Source organism: Impatiens glandulifera, unplaced genomic scaffold, assembly GCF_907164915.1.
Source record: "Impatiens glandulifera unplaced genomic scaffold, dImpGla2.1, whole genome shotgun sequence".
Classification (NCBI taxonomy): Eukaryota; Viridiplantae; Streptophyta; class Magnoliopsida; order Ericales; family Balsaminaceae; genus Impatiens; species Impatiens glandulifera.
This window is the reverse complement of record NW_025919457.1, coordinates 306665-322063: the sequence shown is the minus strand read 5'-3', so window position 1 is coordinate 322063 and position 15399 is coordinate 306665. Positions and strand designations below refer to the sequence as shown.

Below are 15399 nucleotides of genomic sequence, written 5' to 3'. Positions count from 1 at the left end.
TATAGATTTTAATTCTTGATTTCACATTTTCTAATTACCCTTTTTGAAGAATTTTTTATCATCTTTTTCGTTTTATGTAGCCATTGCACAAGCTCAATATATTCACTTATGTATAGAAAATGAACTCGTTATTGAAACAAGTCACATTATTTGAGACAATACAAACATATTATTAAGTAAACTTTGTTGTATATTTGATATATATATAGGTTTACTGTTTTACAGGTGCATGCTATTCTAGATGAAATTGTGTTGGGAGGTCAAGTTTTGGAGACAGATTCTTTCTATGTAGTGAAGGCTGTACAAGAAATAACTAGGTCTGCATCCTTCTGATGTTGTTTCCATGGTCCTTTCTTAATAACACACTTTTATTCTGCGTGATGATAATGACTTCTCAAATTTCATGTAGGTTGGAGAAGGCTGCAAATTCAATATCACTAGTTCCAAAATCAATTAATGGATGGCAGGGAAGATAGTTCATCCAATTCTACCATCTTTGATCATAATCTTTTACTAGAATTTCTTGTTCCTCTGGAATGATAATCAATGATGGTTTTGATTTGACAACATATTTGTAAAGAACCCTTTTTTTTAAGATAATATATATAATTATGGATCAAATTATGCTTAATATCCATATTTAAGATGCATATCCAATTATCCTTAAAATTAAGGAGATATGAAGAGAAAAAATAAACAATAATTAAACTAGTATTAATTGATTGGATTTTTTTTGTTTGTGCTGAATGAAGAATATCCATTGACAGATCCAATAAAAAAAAATTCTTTCAAAAAAGACAAATTGAATTGTAAACCAGAAATATCTAACAATTACAAACCAAAACCAAGAAACATGCCCAACTGATCAATTACCATCACCAATCTAAACATAAACAAAGAAAACCCCACCAAATTATATACCATCTTTTCCCCACCTTCCCCATATCATCATATCATTAATGATAAACAATCAGGAAATGTTTGCTTCCGGAAGGTTCTCCCTGGAAAGTGGTCTCATAGACAATGGACGATCAATGGAAAGAGGTTATCCCTTCCTTGCTTGCATCAGACGAACTACTATGACACAAATTGCAAAGAAACGTAGTATTCCAAGAACCTGTCGATGAAATAGGTCTGAACTTGCCAGAGCTTGTATTTATGACTTTCAAAGGATTTTCCAATGCTTTCACAACATATCTCATCAATGGCCTTCTAGATGGTTTTGGATTTAGGCAAGATTTGGCAACAATAGCCATTGATCATACTTCTTCTAACAAATCTTCATTTATAATTAGTGATGGATCCACAATATTTGTTATAAGCTCCTTCTCATATATAATTATACAAGGTAAACTTGCTTATAATTATTCCTTTATTGCAGATTCATCCTTTGATCCATCCAGTTCTATCTTGCCCGTTATCAGTTCCAACAATACCTTTCCGAAACAGTATACGTCATTCACAAATGTCCATGTTGATGAACCTAGTTAACAAACATAAAACATAACTATCAAACCCTTATAAGATGCATTTGAAGACAAATTTCAGGATCTAGATCTGTATCCCAGAGACCCAGATTCAGATTCAACACCAGATTCAAAAAAGAAGACAATTAGAAGGTTTGGACATAAACAAACAACCCTCTACTCTTGTGGGAACTTCAAGTAATAAAAGTTGTAACAGATAGAAAAGAATAGAAAAGAACATACCAGAACTGCTTTTGTCGGATCCTCTACAAAAGACAAAGAGGAGATTGATTCATTAGCTAGAAATTACCTTCATATCGGAAAAAATGCAATAATCAGACAGGGTGGTTTTGCATATGAAAAACAAGAACAAATGGGCGGATACCTGTGGACCATTGTCGGAGAACATTAATGATGCAGATAAGATAGAGCCTATGCAGCTCCAATTGCAACTTTTATTCTCGTTATCCAATCTAGTGATTGTAAATTATCACCCTCTAGTTTCTTCTTCATATAGAAAGAACTCGTCAAATCGCCATTGGGCATATGTTTGTAAATCAAAAATTTCTCATTTTCCTTCTCTAAACAATATCCCAAAAGAGGAACAAATCTTGTATGAGAAACCTTATTGCACAGTATTATCAGAAGCGTAAGAACTGCAAAAACTAACACTAACTTGATTAATGAAGACGATGAATGAACGAGAAGACGCAACCGCGAGACACAACCTCCATTCGCGAGACACACCCCGCGAGACACACCCGCGAGACGCAACCGCGATACGCGCTTGTGCCCGCTCCGCAACAATCGCAGCCGCTCGACATCAATAGCGCCCGCAAGGCGAATCAACATGAGACCCCATCAATTAAACACCTATAATCAAGGCAAATCAATTAAACAAACATTTTAAACGGGAGAATAGAGAGGCGACGATGAAGAGAAGAGAAAGGCGATGTCGTTCGCCGTTCAGGCTTCGCAGTTCGCCGTTAGCACTTGTCTTCGCCGTATTTTTCTTCGCAAAGGGGAGGCGAAAGAGAAGAGAGAGGCGACGATGAAGAGAAATGCGTCTTAGGGTTACGGCAAAGAAGGAGACCGGAGAGCGAGAATGAGAACAAACAAACGGAAAAAATAGGATTTACAGGGATTAAGGGCAAAATCGTCAAAAAAAAAGAAGCGTCACCAGCGCATTTAATTTTTATGCGCGGTTAAAAACTCAAATAAGGTGATATTTAGGGTCATTCAGTCAAATTAACTGTTACAAAAATTAGTGAATTTAAGAACTATTTTTGAGTGCATTTTGTTTATTATTATTTTTTAAATTAATTTTAAATATTTAATTATAAATAATAATATAAATATATTATTCTTGTAAGATAAATTAACTCTAATCATTTCAAATATTTTTTTTTTGTTTTTTTACTAAATTAGTAGTTAATGCAAATTTGACTAGAGGTAAAATTGTCAATATTTTCGGTATATTAAAAATATTGTACTGCAAAATATTACAAATATAACTTTAAAAAAAAATTACAATATTGTACCTATACCCAAAATATAAGTTCTATTTTTTAAAATTTTGATATTTTTTTTATATATCAAAATACTAAAATAATACTTATAAATAAATAAATAATAACTTAATACTAATGTTTTTCTAATAAAATAATACTTATAAGTAAATAAATAATAACTTAATACTAATATTTTTCTAATATAATCAAATCTAAATGTATTTATTTTCTTTCTCTAATCTAAACTTATTTATTTTCAAAAAGTAGAAATTGGTATTTACTATTTCTCTTATAATTTTTCGTACCATTTTACTTTTTCATTAAAAATTATATATTTTTAATATAACGGTATATAATATTGATACAAATTACCGAAATATCGGTACCACAAATTTTCGATAAGTTAATCATATCGAGTTTTCAGTATACCGAATTATATGAATATAACCTTTTCTATATAAAATAATTCGTTATGATTTATCATATGATACAAAAATTTGGTACAACACTCTTAAATTTGACCCTCATTTAAAAAAAGAGAAATGATTAGGGCAGTGAAATTTTAATGAAAGTAAGGCCACAAATCTATGTGGCACACCACATTGTCGTTTTGTTAATATACTTTTTTCCATCCGCCTCTTTGTATTCTTATTATGTTCTTCCTCTCTTAGCCTATTTCACAGTTTTCATAAACGATTTTTCTCTTCGTCACTTCTTTATCTTTCAGAGAAATCTTAATTCACCGTCGTTCTCTTCGTCTGTTCTTCTTCCACAATTCTTAGTCGCCGCATTTATCGTTGTTTTAAAATGGTAAGCCTTCAACACTATTTGTCTTTTGACATTCGAATCCCTATTTTTCTATAGCAAAAATAACAGCATTATATTTTTTTTACTTTTTAGAATGATGTCCTTCTTTTACTGCATTCAACTCGTCTTTCAAAAAATTATAAAGATAAGGTATTTCTAGCTTTTTACTATTTTGTTTATGCTGTTGAAAATCAATATTCGTATTTTTAGCTTTTAAGTTTTGTAGCTGTAAATTATATCTATTTAAACTAAGATTAGACCAATATAAGGGATGATAATGATGAACAACTCAATGAAACAGAAAGGGATGCGCTTGAAAACTTTAGGAAGTTGAGTCTTCTTGAAGAGAATTTTATTAGACAGACATCAAGAAAGAGTTGGCTCTCGTTGGGTAACAAAAATACAACTTTCTTTTACAGAAAATGCAAGGCTAGAAACATGAGAAACAATGTATACAGGCTGAAGAATGATGATGGTGAATATGTTCAGGGTCAAAAGGGTGTACAAGATTTGGCTATCGATTTCTATAAGCAGCATCAAAGTCACATGAATACCTTGTATCAGATTATTGATAGGAAAATTTCCGCAGAAGATAGTCGCGAGTTGATAAGGGTGGTCACGAGGGTTGAGGTTAAAAAAGCTATGTTTAGTATTGATGGGAATAAAAGCTCGGGTCCTGATGGGTTTAATGCACAGTTCTTCAAAGACAATTGGTCGGTTATAGGTAAAGACGTAACTGATGGGGTTCTGGAGTTTTTCAAGACAGAAAGATGTTAAAGTAATGGAATACAACGGTCCTAACCTTGATACCCAAAACTGCGGTACCCGAGAAAGTACAAGATTTCAGACCAATTTCTTGCTGCAATGTGATTTATAAAATAATTTCAAAAATCATTTCTAAACGATTTAAAAATGTCATAGGAAAAATTATAAATCTTAACCAATCTACATTCATCCCCGGTAGGACAATCTCTCATAATATTCTTCTCATGCAGAGCCTTTTAAAAGGCTATGGGAATAATAAAATATCCCCGAGAGTGACTTTCAAAATAGATATCAAGAAAGCTTTCAACTCTGTTAGATGGGAAGTCATTCGGGACTTTCTGGTTGTATCTGCTTTTCCTATGATTTTTATTGATTGGATTATGTAGTGTGTTTCATCATCCTACTTTGTTGTTAGCGTCAATAGAGTCCACGGAGGCTATTTCAAGGGTGAAAATAGGGTAAGGCAAGGGGACCCCCTCTCTTCTTACCTTTTCTTAGCTATCATGACGATTTTTGAGAGCATCTTCGTGATGTTCCGAAAGAATCATTCATACATCTTTCATCCATTTTGTGAGATAGAGGAGGTAACCCATTTATGCTTTACTGACGATTTGTTCATTCTAGCGCACGCAGATATTGATTCCATTAAAACTATTAGGGTTGCACTAACGTTCTTTTGTAAGGTTACAGGTTTAACTATTAATGAAAGAAAAATGTGGCATTTTATGGAGGCGTGAAGGACGAAACAAAGCATGACATCTTCAACATCATGGGCATCAAGGAAGGCAGTTTTCCCGTAAGGTACTTAGGAATTTTATTAACTGTGAAATAGATCGAGATCTCACACTGCAAGCCGCTAATTGAAAAGGTAAAAACATGATATCTGGCTGGGCAGCGAAAAAACTTTCTTATGTAGGGAGGATCGAACTTATCAAAACCGTGGTCATGGGCATAGTTGGCTACTGGGCACAACATATGGTCATTCCGAAGAAGGTAATGAAGGAGCTCGATATGCTGAAGAGGATCTTTATCTGGGTTGTAGCGGAAGAGGAGGAAAAAAAGTCAAATGGACCGCTATCTGTAAACCGAAAGACAAGGTAGGCATTGGCTTGAAGAACTGTATAGAGTGGAACTAGACTCTCACTTTCAAGCATCTGTGGGCTTTGGAGCGCAATCAAGAGTCACTTTGGATCAAATGGGTGCATACGAGGTTTATGAAATACGAAACCAACATCTGGACTTATAAAATTCATGAAGGTATGAGCTGGTCTCTAAAAAAGATTCTTAAACTAAGAAGCGATATTGTAGACCTTTATGACATACGACTAGGGGACGGGAAATGCACTCTATTCTGGCACGACTCCTAGTTCGAAAACTAGCCTATCATCCACAAGGAGGAGTTTCAAAATACCCGCATCAGAAGAGACTGCACATAAGCGAAAATCAGAGACATTAAAGATGAGAATTGGGACTCACTCTTGAGAATAAATCCAGAAGGACAAAGGATACTTGATCACATAAGTAACATACAACTACACGAAAGACCGGATATTCATGAATGGAAAGCTGAGGACAATGGAAAACTGGTATCGAAGAAAATATGGGAGATAACCCAGGAAAAAGCACAGAAATTAGAATGGGCTCCTCTTGTATGGTTAACGAAGATTATCCCTAGACACTAGTTCATCCTATGGCTCGCCTTCTGGGAAAGACTCAGCACTTGTGATCGTATCAGCAAGTATATGAGCATCCCGGACGCGAGTTGTCTTCTATGTAGAGGAAATGAAGAAACCATAGATCACCTATTCGGGAGCTGCTGTATTGCTTTAGAGCTTTGAGACAGATTCTATTAAAGTCTGGAGCTGAACAGTTTCCCGAGCGAATGGAATGAAATCAAAGATGCAGCGCTACTCAAAGCCAAGGGAAATAGATTTGCAACAAGCGTGTTCAAGTGTGACTTTGGAGCAGTGGTGTATAACATTTGGCAAGAACGGAATGCAAGGGTATATGGAAGAACCCGCAGAAGTGTTGAAGAGTTATGGAAAGATATTGTATCGAATTGTAGCGCCCTCGCGGGAACGTGGACAAGATATCCAAGCACATAGCAGAACTGGAAAGGAGTCGTGGGACCTCAACAGAACTAGCACTATTGGTCACAACTACTGTTGAATCAGAAGGGTGTGCAATTCCCTCAAAAAAATAAAGCTTAGTAAAAATCTCTTTATGATGACAACCTCGCCAAAGGGGCTTTACAATTTTTTTTGACAACTATCAAACGAACAAAAAGATGTCGTGATGGCCATAGACTTTTGTGGGCTTCTATCACTTGGCATCTCAAAATGTCCCGTGAAATTCTCTTGACACATCGTCTGGTCATTCAACTATAGGAAGAGTGCGCTCATTCTTCAGAATGACGAATGAATTAAAATTGATGAAGACGATGTTTAGTGTGTACTAGACATCCTTAGAGGGAGATCGAAATTATTGAGTAAAATGGAAATGACTCAATGAACCCCAAATACCAACAAAAGTTGATAGAGTGGAGGGGAAGATTTGGAATCCTCCAAAATAATGGCAATCACTAAAGAATAAAATAGATTGTAGAATCTATACATGAGACACATGGAGACTTATGCATGAGATGAAATATCATGGAGTTATAAGCTTGCAAAAGAAAATTTAAGTTATATAATTTTAACATGTTTAATTATTTGAGAACTCTCTATAATAACATGTTAAGACTTAAATTTTTTTAATTCAAATGGAATAATTGATGCTCTTAGGATAAAATACAGTGCGACGATCCTGAAGTCAAGCTCAACACTTATAAGAGCTTATTGCCTAAAAAAATAGTGATATATACAAGGAGCTCAATAAATGAAGAAATGAGGAGCTCAACAAACGAAGAAATATGTAGAAATTTAACACAATTGTATAGATGAACATTTGACACAAATGTACAGAAATTTGACACAATTGTATAGATGAACATTTGACACAAATATATAGAGATTTGAAACAAATGTATGTTATTATTTATAAAAATGAAAGTTTTAGTTATAATAATCGTATTTGTAGTTATTATTTATAATGAAGGTTTGATTAAAATTTAATAATTCTATTTTTAGTTATACTTTTTTAAGAAACACAACCTTATAATGTCTTACCTATGGCCTTATTCAGCGTTGGATATGACTATTCAACGTTGAATATGATCTTATTAAGCACTGAACATGGCTTAGTGCAATGCTAGATATGGCTCAATTACGCGTTGGATACGACCTTATCTAGCGTTGTATATGGCATTATCCAGTGCTAGATAACCTTATTCAAGGCTAGATATTATCAAGAGTGAAATAAAAAATATTATCAAAACAATTGAACAAAAAAAACCTTATAACACGTTGGATAAGGCTATATCCAGCGCTTTATAAGGCCATATTCAGTGTTGAATAAGGCTGTATTTAGCGTTCAACTGAGCCATATTCAGTGTTGGACATATTATTATTTATAGAAATCAAAGTTTTAGTTTAATAATGGTATTAGTAGTTATTATTTATAAAATTGAAGGTTTTAGTAAAGTTTAATAATCCTATTTTTATTTATGTTTTTTTAAGAAACATGTTTGAATTTCAGTTTTAAAAGTTTTTATATAAATTGATTGATGTTCTTGTTTTGGTTGTGTTCGACTATGTTCATTATTTCAAAGTTGTTGGAACAAGAATTAGGCCATGAGATGGCCTAATTCAAAAGATCCCAAATTTTGCTCTAAAAACGGTTTTGAGAAATTGATCTTTGTAGAGATTAATTGATCGGAATTAGGGTTATGGGTTTTAATCCCCACAATCATATGAGTCATTTGCAACTTACAGATCATGTTTTCATGATCTGTATCAAAATATATGGCACCGTAATTTTTGACCAATTCAATAACAATCGATCCTCTTTAACCAAGGCAAAGGACCGAGTATCTTAGTAGGGATCAATGAAACTAATTGATAAAACTAACCTAGGACCAAGACTAATGACCAATGTTCTTGAGTCATGACCAAGACTAATGACTGATTTCTTGAGTTAGGACCGAACCCGAAGACAAATGTTCTTAGCTTAAGACCGAGAAATCCGACCGAGTTTTCTAAACTTAGGACCGAGCACTCCATTTATCCTAGAACCGAGTTCCTTTTTAGCCTACGATTGAGGATCCCTTAACCTAGGATCGAAGAACTAGACCGGTAAACTTAGCTTGGGATCGAGCCTCCTAGACTTAGGACCGATTAGTCTGAGTCCGAGTTCGAGCCTCCTAAACCCAGGACCGAGCTCTCCGGATCCACGAACTCACGCTCCCAAGCACTGATCTTGACCACCCACGTCTAGACCGAGCCCGTCCGAGCCTAGATCGGTATAAGTACCGGACCAAAACCCTAGGACTCCAGGTCTTTTTGGTTCCACTTTTCAAAAGCCAAAATTATTTTTGTAGTTTTAGAACCCCATTCCATTTTTAAATAATCCTGAAATGTCAAAAAATGATATTTAATATTTTCGGAAAATTTTCCAAACAAATATTTTTGACTAAGGCCCCGTTTGGAATTTATTTTTAAATTCTAACATTTTTCTTATATTTTTCAGGTATTTTACTTAATCTTATATCAACACAATCGTATGTACGCTCTCTTAAATAATTTTGTACAATTATTTACGTAATCTAAATTCATCCTTGTTTAGGACCCCAAGACTACTAATGAAAAGAAATAAATATAAATAAATCTTGTAATAGCCAAACTTTTACTTAAAAAATAAATCCGTCCTTTAACGGGATTAGAGGACATAACACGAAAGTTCTTTTTTGAACGTAACCAAAAAAACGAACACCTTATAGAAACTTTGGTATAAATACATTTATACACATACCTTCTACTCATTTTTCTAAAATTATTTGGCAACTCTATTTTTAAATAAATAATCTTTTAAATTAATCATATTTGATTAATTTAATCCGGCTTTAATAAATTAGTAATAGATTGTTTCTCTTTTTAATTATATTTTATTTTCGTCAATAAATAAATCTATTTTTTTATTTTATAATATATAAATTATATATAACAATATATTTAAAATTAATTCATAATATATTTAAATAAAATAAAATTAATTTGATTTAATTATTTATCTCTCATATTTAATAATATATTTTTCTCTCACTATATTTATTAAATTAATCTTTAATAATTTTTATTTAGATTAAAATATTTTTTACTTATCTCCATATTTATTCGATATATTAGTATTTTAAATAATTTTTCTTAATTTATTTTTTTAAAATAAATTATATATATCAATAATTCTATTTATATTATTTATTTTATAATATATAATTATATATTAAATTTTAATCTAAAATTTTATTAAAAATATTAATTTTTATATATTCTCTATAAATATCTATTATTATAATTATTATTTTTATTCATTGCATTTTTATTTTTTATTGAATAAAATAATTATATATATATATACATAAAATTATAAATTAAATATATCAATTATATGAGACTACAGTTCGAGTCTCACTTGATGCAAATTTTTGTGCATATTTTAGAAAATGCTAATGTGAATTCGAGTTTGGTGTTAATATTGTGAAATAAAATTAGAAGGCTTGAAGAAATGGTGGTGCGAATTTGAGGATGAAAAATGGTGGTCTATTAATAATGAAATCCTTTAAGGATAGGAATGGAGAGAACGATGATAAAATCTTTTAAGAATAGGATAAGATAGAATATGTGAATTTGAATTAAATGAGATAGATTGTGAAAATGTCATTTGAATTTGAGGATTAAAGAATGGTGGTTAAGATATGATGAAATATGTGAATTCGAATTGAGGAATTGGTGGTTCGAATCAAGGGCGAATTCAGGATTTTTTTTTGACTGGACTGAAAATTTTATAAGTATTACTAGGGGTGGGTCGGTACGGTATACCTTAGTGTTTTATCTATACTGCATACCTTACTTTGATTTCGGTATACTTTAATTTCGATATACCTTAATTTCGGTATACAAAAATTCATACATTTACCTTACCTTAATTTCGGTATACCTTAATTTTTGTATAGTATCGATATTATACCTTCGATACCTAAAAAACATATTAACTTTAAAAAAATCAATCTCATTCATAGAGATTGCATATATTGAATAATATTACAGTACAATTATATTTTGATATTATTCAAAAATTATATTTCTAAAATTAAATTAATATGAAATATATTTAATTATTTCCTTATAAGTATTATATATATATATATATATATTAACTTATAAATACTATTTCGGTATTTCGGTATATCTCGATATAACAAAATCATAAAAATCTCATTCTTTTATCGTACCAAAAAATTCGACATGGTATCATACCTTACCTTTTTTTCGGTATACCTTAAAAATTGATATTTTCGATATATTGTGGTACGATATTTTCAATATATCTTTAATATTGGTAATTTTTCCCTCCCCTATGTATTACACTAATATGAGTAATAAGTAAACATGTTTAATTTATTAATTAAACAGTTCCAAAAATACTTTTACTAAAATAAAATAAATATACGAAACCTAATAAAATATAAGAATACTCGATTTAAAAAAATATATATTAAAACAAAATGAGAAGTTTAATTAATTAAGTTTTAAATAATAAAAAACTAAATATATAAAAAAAAATATACAAGTCTAATTAATGAATTTCAGCCTAATTTTTGTGTGAATGTAGATAAAAAGTAAACAAAAAATATAAATAAGAATAAAAATACAAAATTGTGGTGAATAAATAGTCACTCAAAATTACAATTATAAAATATTAATGCATATAAATTGTGGTAAATAATATATCAATTTATTTATTTAAATACTGAACCAAATTAACTTAACTTTTCTTGTTTATTAATATTAATTTATATTTTTTTATAAATTTTTGAAATAGTTTAAAATTAAGAAATATAAAAAACTATATTAATCTTATATTTATATAAATTATTATTTTAATCTTTATATTTTACCCTTTTTAAATCATTTCTATTATTAATTATATTCAAATTAATAAAAATAATAATATATAATTATTATATAAATGTAGTTTTATAAATACTATTATTACATTATTTACATATATAAAGGGTTTGATCACCTGATTTTGTGTAATAATTATTTTAATAAAATCATCCTTGAAATTATAATATAATTCAAAAGAAGGTAAGGCTAGGGTCTGTATATAGGTTAAATATATATACATATATATATATAAATATATATATATATATATATATATATATATATATAATATTTTAAAAGATTTACACTGGACTATAGCCCAACGCAGCCCGCAACGTAATTCCGTCGTTGGTTCGAATATCGTTAATAATGGAAATCTTTAAAGAATAAGATATGTAAGGTAATTTTTCATAAATTTTAAATACATTCTATAATATTTTAATATGTCAATTTATGTATATTATACTTATTAGATTTACAAATATGTATAATAATTTGAAAAGATTAATTAAAATATTTAATGAAAAAATGATAAATACATTTAAAATGAGGTAATTTAAATATTTATAAATTTTAAATTTTGACATTTTAAACTTGTTCAAAACCATATAAATTTAATGTGATTATTTTTTAATGTCCATTTATCTATTATTTTTTTGTCTCTTTTTATTTTTGTATGTTAATTTTAAATGATTATTAGAATATTAAAAAATTAATGTTATAAATTCATCCAAAATGAAATAAAATATTTATTTATGTACTATAATTATTCTATATTGTGTTCATTTTTATTTATTTATTATCAACTTTTATTATATAATATTTGTTAATTTATTTAAATAGTTATTAAATATTTGAACATGTGATTCAGATTATTATTTTTAAATTGAAAAAATATTTTTAAAATCATAATATATTGTATCAATGTTTTTTTTTAATTATTTGATTATTTTTTTGAACGAAGATAAGATGTATTAATATGCTGATTTGATAACGGATACAAGTCACGTCCAAATTCTGATTTAAATGACTTTGCATGTGATTGTACAAACAACTCCAGCTACATATTAGTACAACCTCTTCTACATAATTTAAAGACCTTGTTTGATCCTGGATTTTTTCATGAAACGAAAAACATGATTCTCAACAAATATAATTATATTTCATATAAACATAAAAAAAATTGGAGGTGGCGTAATTTAATTAGTTAAAAAAACAATATTTTTTCTCTCCATCACCCTTTATTTTATTTTTTCCAATTAAAGCGGTGTCACATTATTTCTTACCATATTTCCCCTCAACTTTCATCTTTCTATCACTTTTCTAAACATAATTTATTTTAATAAATTAAAATTTGATAACAAAGTGGATCCATTTAGATAAATTTATTTATCATTTCTTTCTCATTTTATTTTAATAAATATGGTGGGTCAATTCAGATAAATTTATTTATCATTTCTTTCTCATTTTATTTTAATAAATACTGGTGGGTCAATTCGAGTAGTGAAATTGACATTTGTATTAAAATTTTAATTTCAGTGGACATTTAATTACAATCAAATTCATATGTTTTAAAAAGATATATATATGCAATTCAATTCCAATTCTTATTTGATAAAAGAATGTAATAAAAATAATTTGAATATATATTATCTATATTATTAAAATATTGGTTTGACGCAATTTATTATAATAGCGTGATTGTCAAAAAAATTATATACGATTTCGATTCCTATTAAAAAAAAATATATTGATTCAAAATGTTAACTTTCAATTCAAAAAATATATATTATCAACATTTTTAAGTTAAAAAAAACATCAATTCGATATTTAACTTCTTAAATTAAAAAAAAAAATCGTTCAAAATGTAAACTTACTAAATTTTAAAAAATTATTGATTCTACATCAAATTTCTTAAATTTAAAAAGAAAATGTATTTGTTCAAACGATTAGTCGTGTTTTAAATAATAAAATTATAAGATATATTTACTTTGTAAAACATACAAAAATAAGTAAATATTTCAAGATAAAAGGAGTGAGATTGAGAATGGTAAAATTAGAATTTCATTATAATTCTTAATCTTAGATGTTATATCCAACATAAAAATTGGTTAGGCTCACAATTAAAGATGATAATTTGAAACCACCCTACGGTAACTGAACATAATTATCTCATTTAGGGCGGTTTTCCCTACACGAGTAGAAAATGGATTTCTAACGTGGGCATAAACCCTCTGAAAAAGCCAAAATGCCTTCAGTGATTGTTTTCGCCAAGGGCGATAAAAGCTCTCGGACGGTGACAGTGTCGGTGATAGAGTTGTCGGTGAAGAAAAATAGGTTTCACCGAGAGCAGTTGTGGCTCTCGAATATAATTATAATTTTTTATCAAGGGCATAGTCAATGCTCTCGGAGATAATAAACTTTTCTAAAATAATATTCTAAAATCTCCATCCGGGTTTCGCCCTCCTTCCCTCAGATCATTCTTCCGCCAATTTCTTCTCGTTCATCATTGTCCGCCCATTCGATTCCTAATCTACATCAGATCATTTGGAACTTCATAATCTTCTAAATCTCCAATCTGATCAAAATCACATAAACCTAAAATCAATCAATGTCTGCAATACCAACATTATTATTAATATTTCATTTCAATTAGAGAAAAATTAAGCCATAAATCAACAACAACTTCTTACCACTTCGTGAATACTTTTGGAGACATGAAAAATCTATTTCAAGTCATCAGATCTACGCCTACGCCGCACATGCAAAATGAAGTTTAAATTAGTAGATCTAGATCTAAATTCTTCTATTTCTTCAGATCTGGTATATATACGATCTTCCACGCTTTCACATCCGCACAGAACATTAAAACTAATTAATAATAGTAGATTCCTAACTAATATATATGATCTTCCACGCCTTCACAGCTTCATCCTCCATTGCAGTACGTATCTTGTGTTGGAATTAAGCTAATTCCATTAATGAATGGAAATAAGATTGTAAATAAATAAAATCAAATAAAATTCACACAAATTCAAACGTGAATTAACGGTGAATTTAATCCAAATTATAATTAAATATTAATTGTTTAATTAATATTTAATGCCTAATTAGAAAATTAAAGCATAATGTTAGGATAAACATTTAGCTTTAATTTGCCTATTGGCTAACGTAGACTTTTCAATTAGCTAGCATTAGCATTGAATGTCTAACATTGCATTTCTGCAAATCAACGTATAGGCTGATGTTAATTAGTTATGGATTAATTAACAAATGAATGAGCAATATTTATTGCTAATAAACGTTTGGATGGTTTTATTTACAGGTTTAATTCTCAGCAATATATACCCATTCATTATTCATTTTACATATACTTCATCCTTCATCTTTCTCACTCTAGAATTCCAAAAGGCCTTCTTCTTGTCTTGTGAGTGTTTCTTCGAGTTCTTCGCTCGATATTTTCTGTTGAAACCCGGTGATAGTTCAGGTACTTTGTCAAGCTCGTTGTGTAGTGATTCCGGTGCTGAATCACTACTAGATTCGTTGTACCCTGGGAGACAGCCATCTGTGACAAGCTCTAGCACACGGGGAGACGGTGGAACTGTTTTAAGGGAAATGTGTCTAACACATGTCTCGAATCAACATTTTATCTGGTGATTTCGTTCTTTGTAACATTGTATTTATTTAATTTGTTTGTAACATCGTTTATATATATATTTCTGTTATTTTTCAAGACAAGATTTCTAACAATCTTAAAACATTTTCTTTGTGCTAAGCTATTTAAGAGCTTGCACCATCGAATAT

General features: G+C 29.7%; 2 long non-coding RNA genes across 3 annotated transcripts; both read right to left on the bottom strand.

Annotated features, from left to right (window-relative positions):
* Window positions 1-768: 768 nt before the first annotated feature.
* On the bottom strand, window positions 769-2118 carry LOC124917983. 2 transcript variants are annotated; one of them, XR_007097289.1, is made up of 3 exons: window positions 1852-2118; window positions 1710-1776; window positions 769-1483 (listed from the first exon to the last, which is right to left on the bottom strand). It is a non-coding gene; the product is annotated as an uncharacterized LOC124917983 (long non-coding RNA). The 2 variants fall into 2 exon arrangements; XR_007097290.1 differs by having other exon boundaries at window positions 1710-1732; window positions 1852-2117.
* An 11528-nt stretch (window positions 2119-13646) lies between these two features.
* LOC124917969 lies at window positions 13647-14541 on the bottom strand. Its single transcript, XR_007097288.1, has 2 exons — window positions 14289-14541; window positions 13647-14173 (listed from the first exon to the last, which is right to left on the bottom strand). It is a non-coding gene; the product is annotated as an uncharacterized LOC124917969 (long non-coding RNA).
* Window positions 14542-15399: the final 858 nt, after the last annotated feature.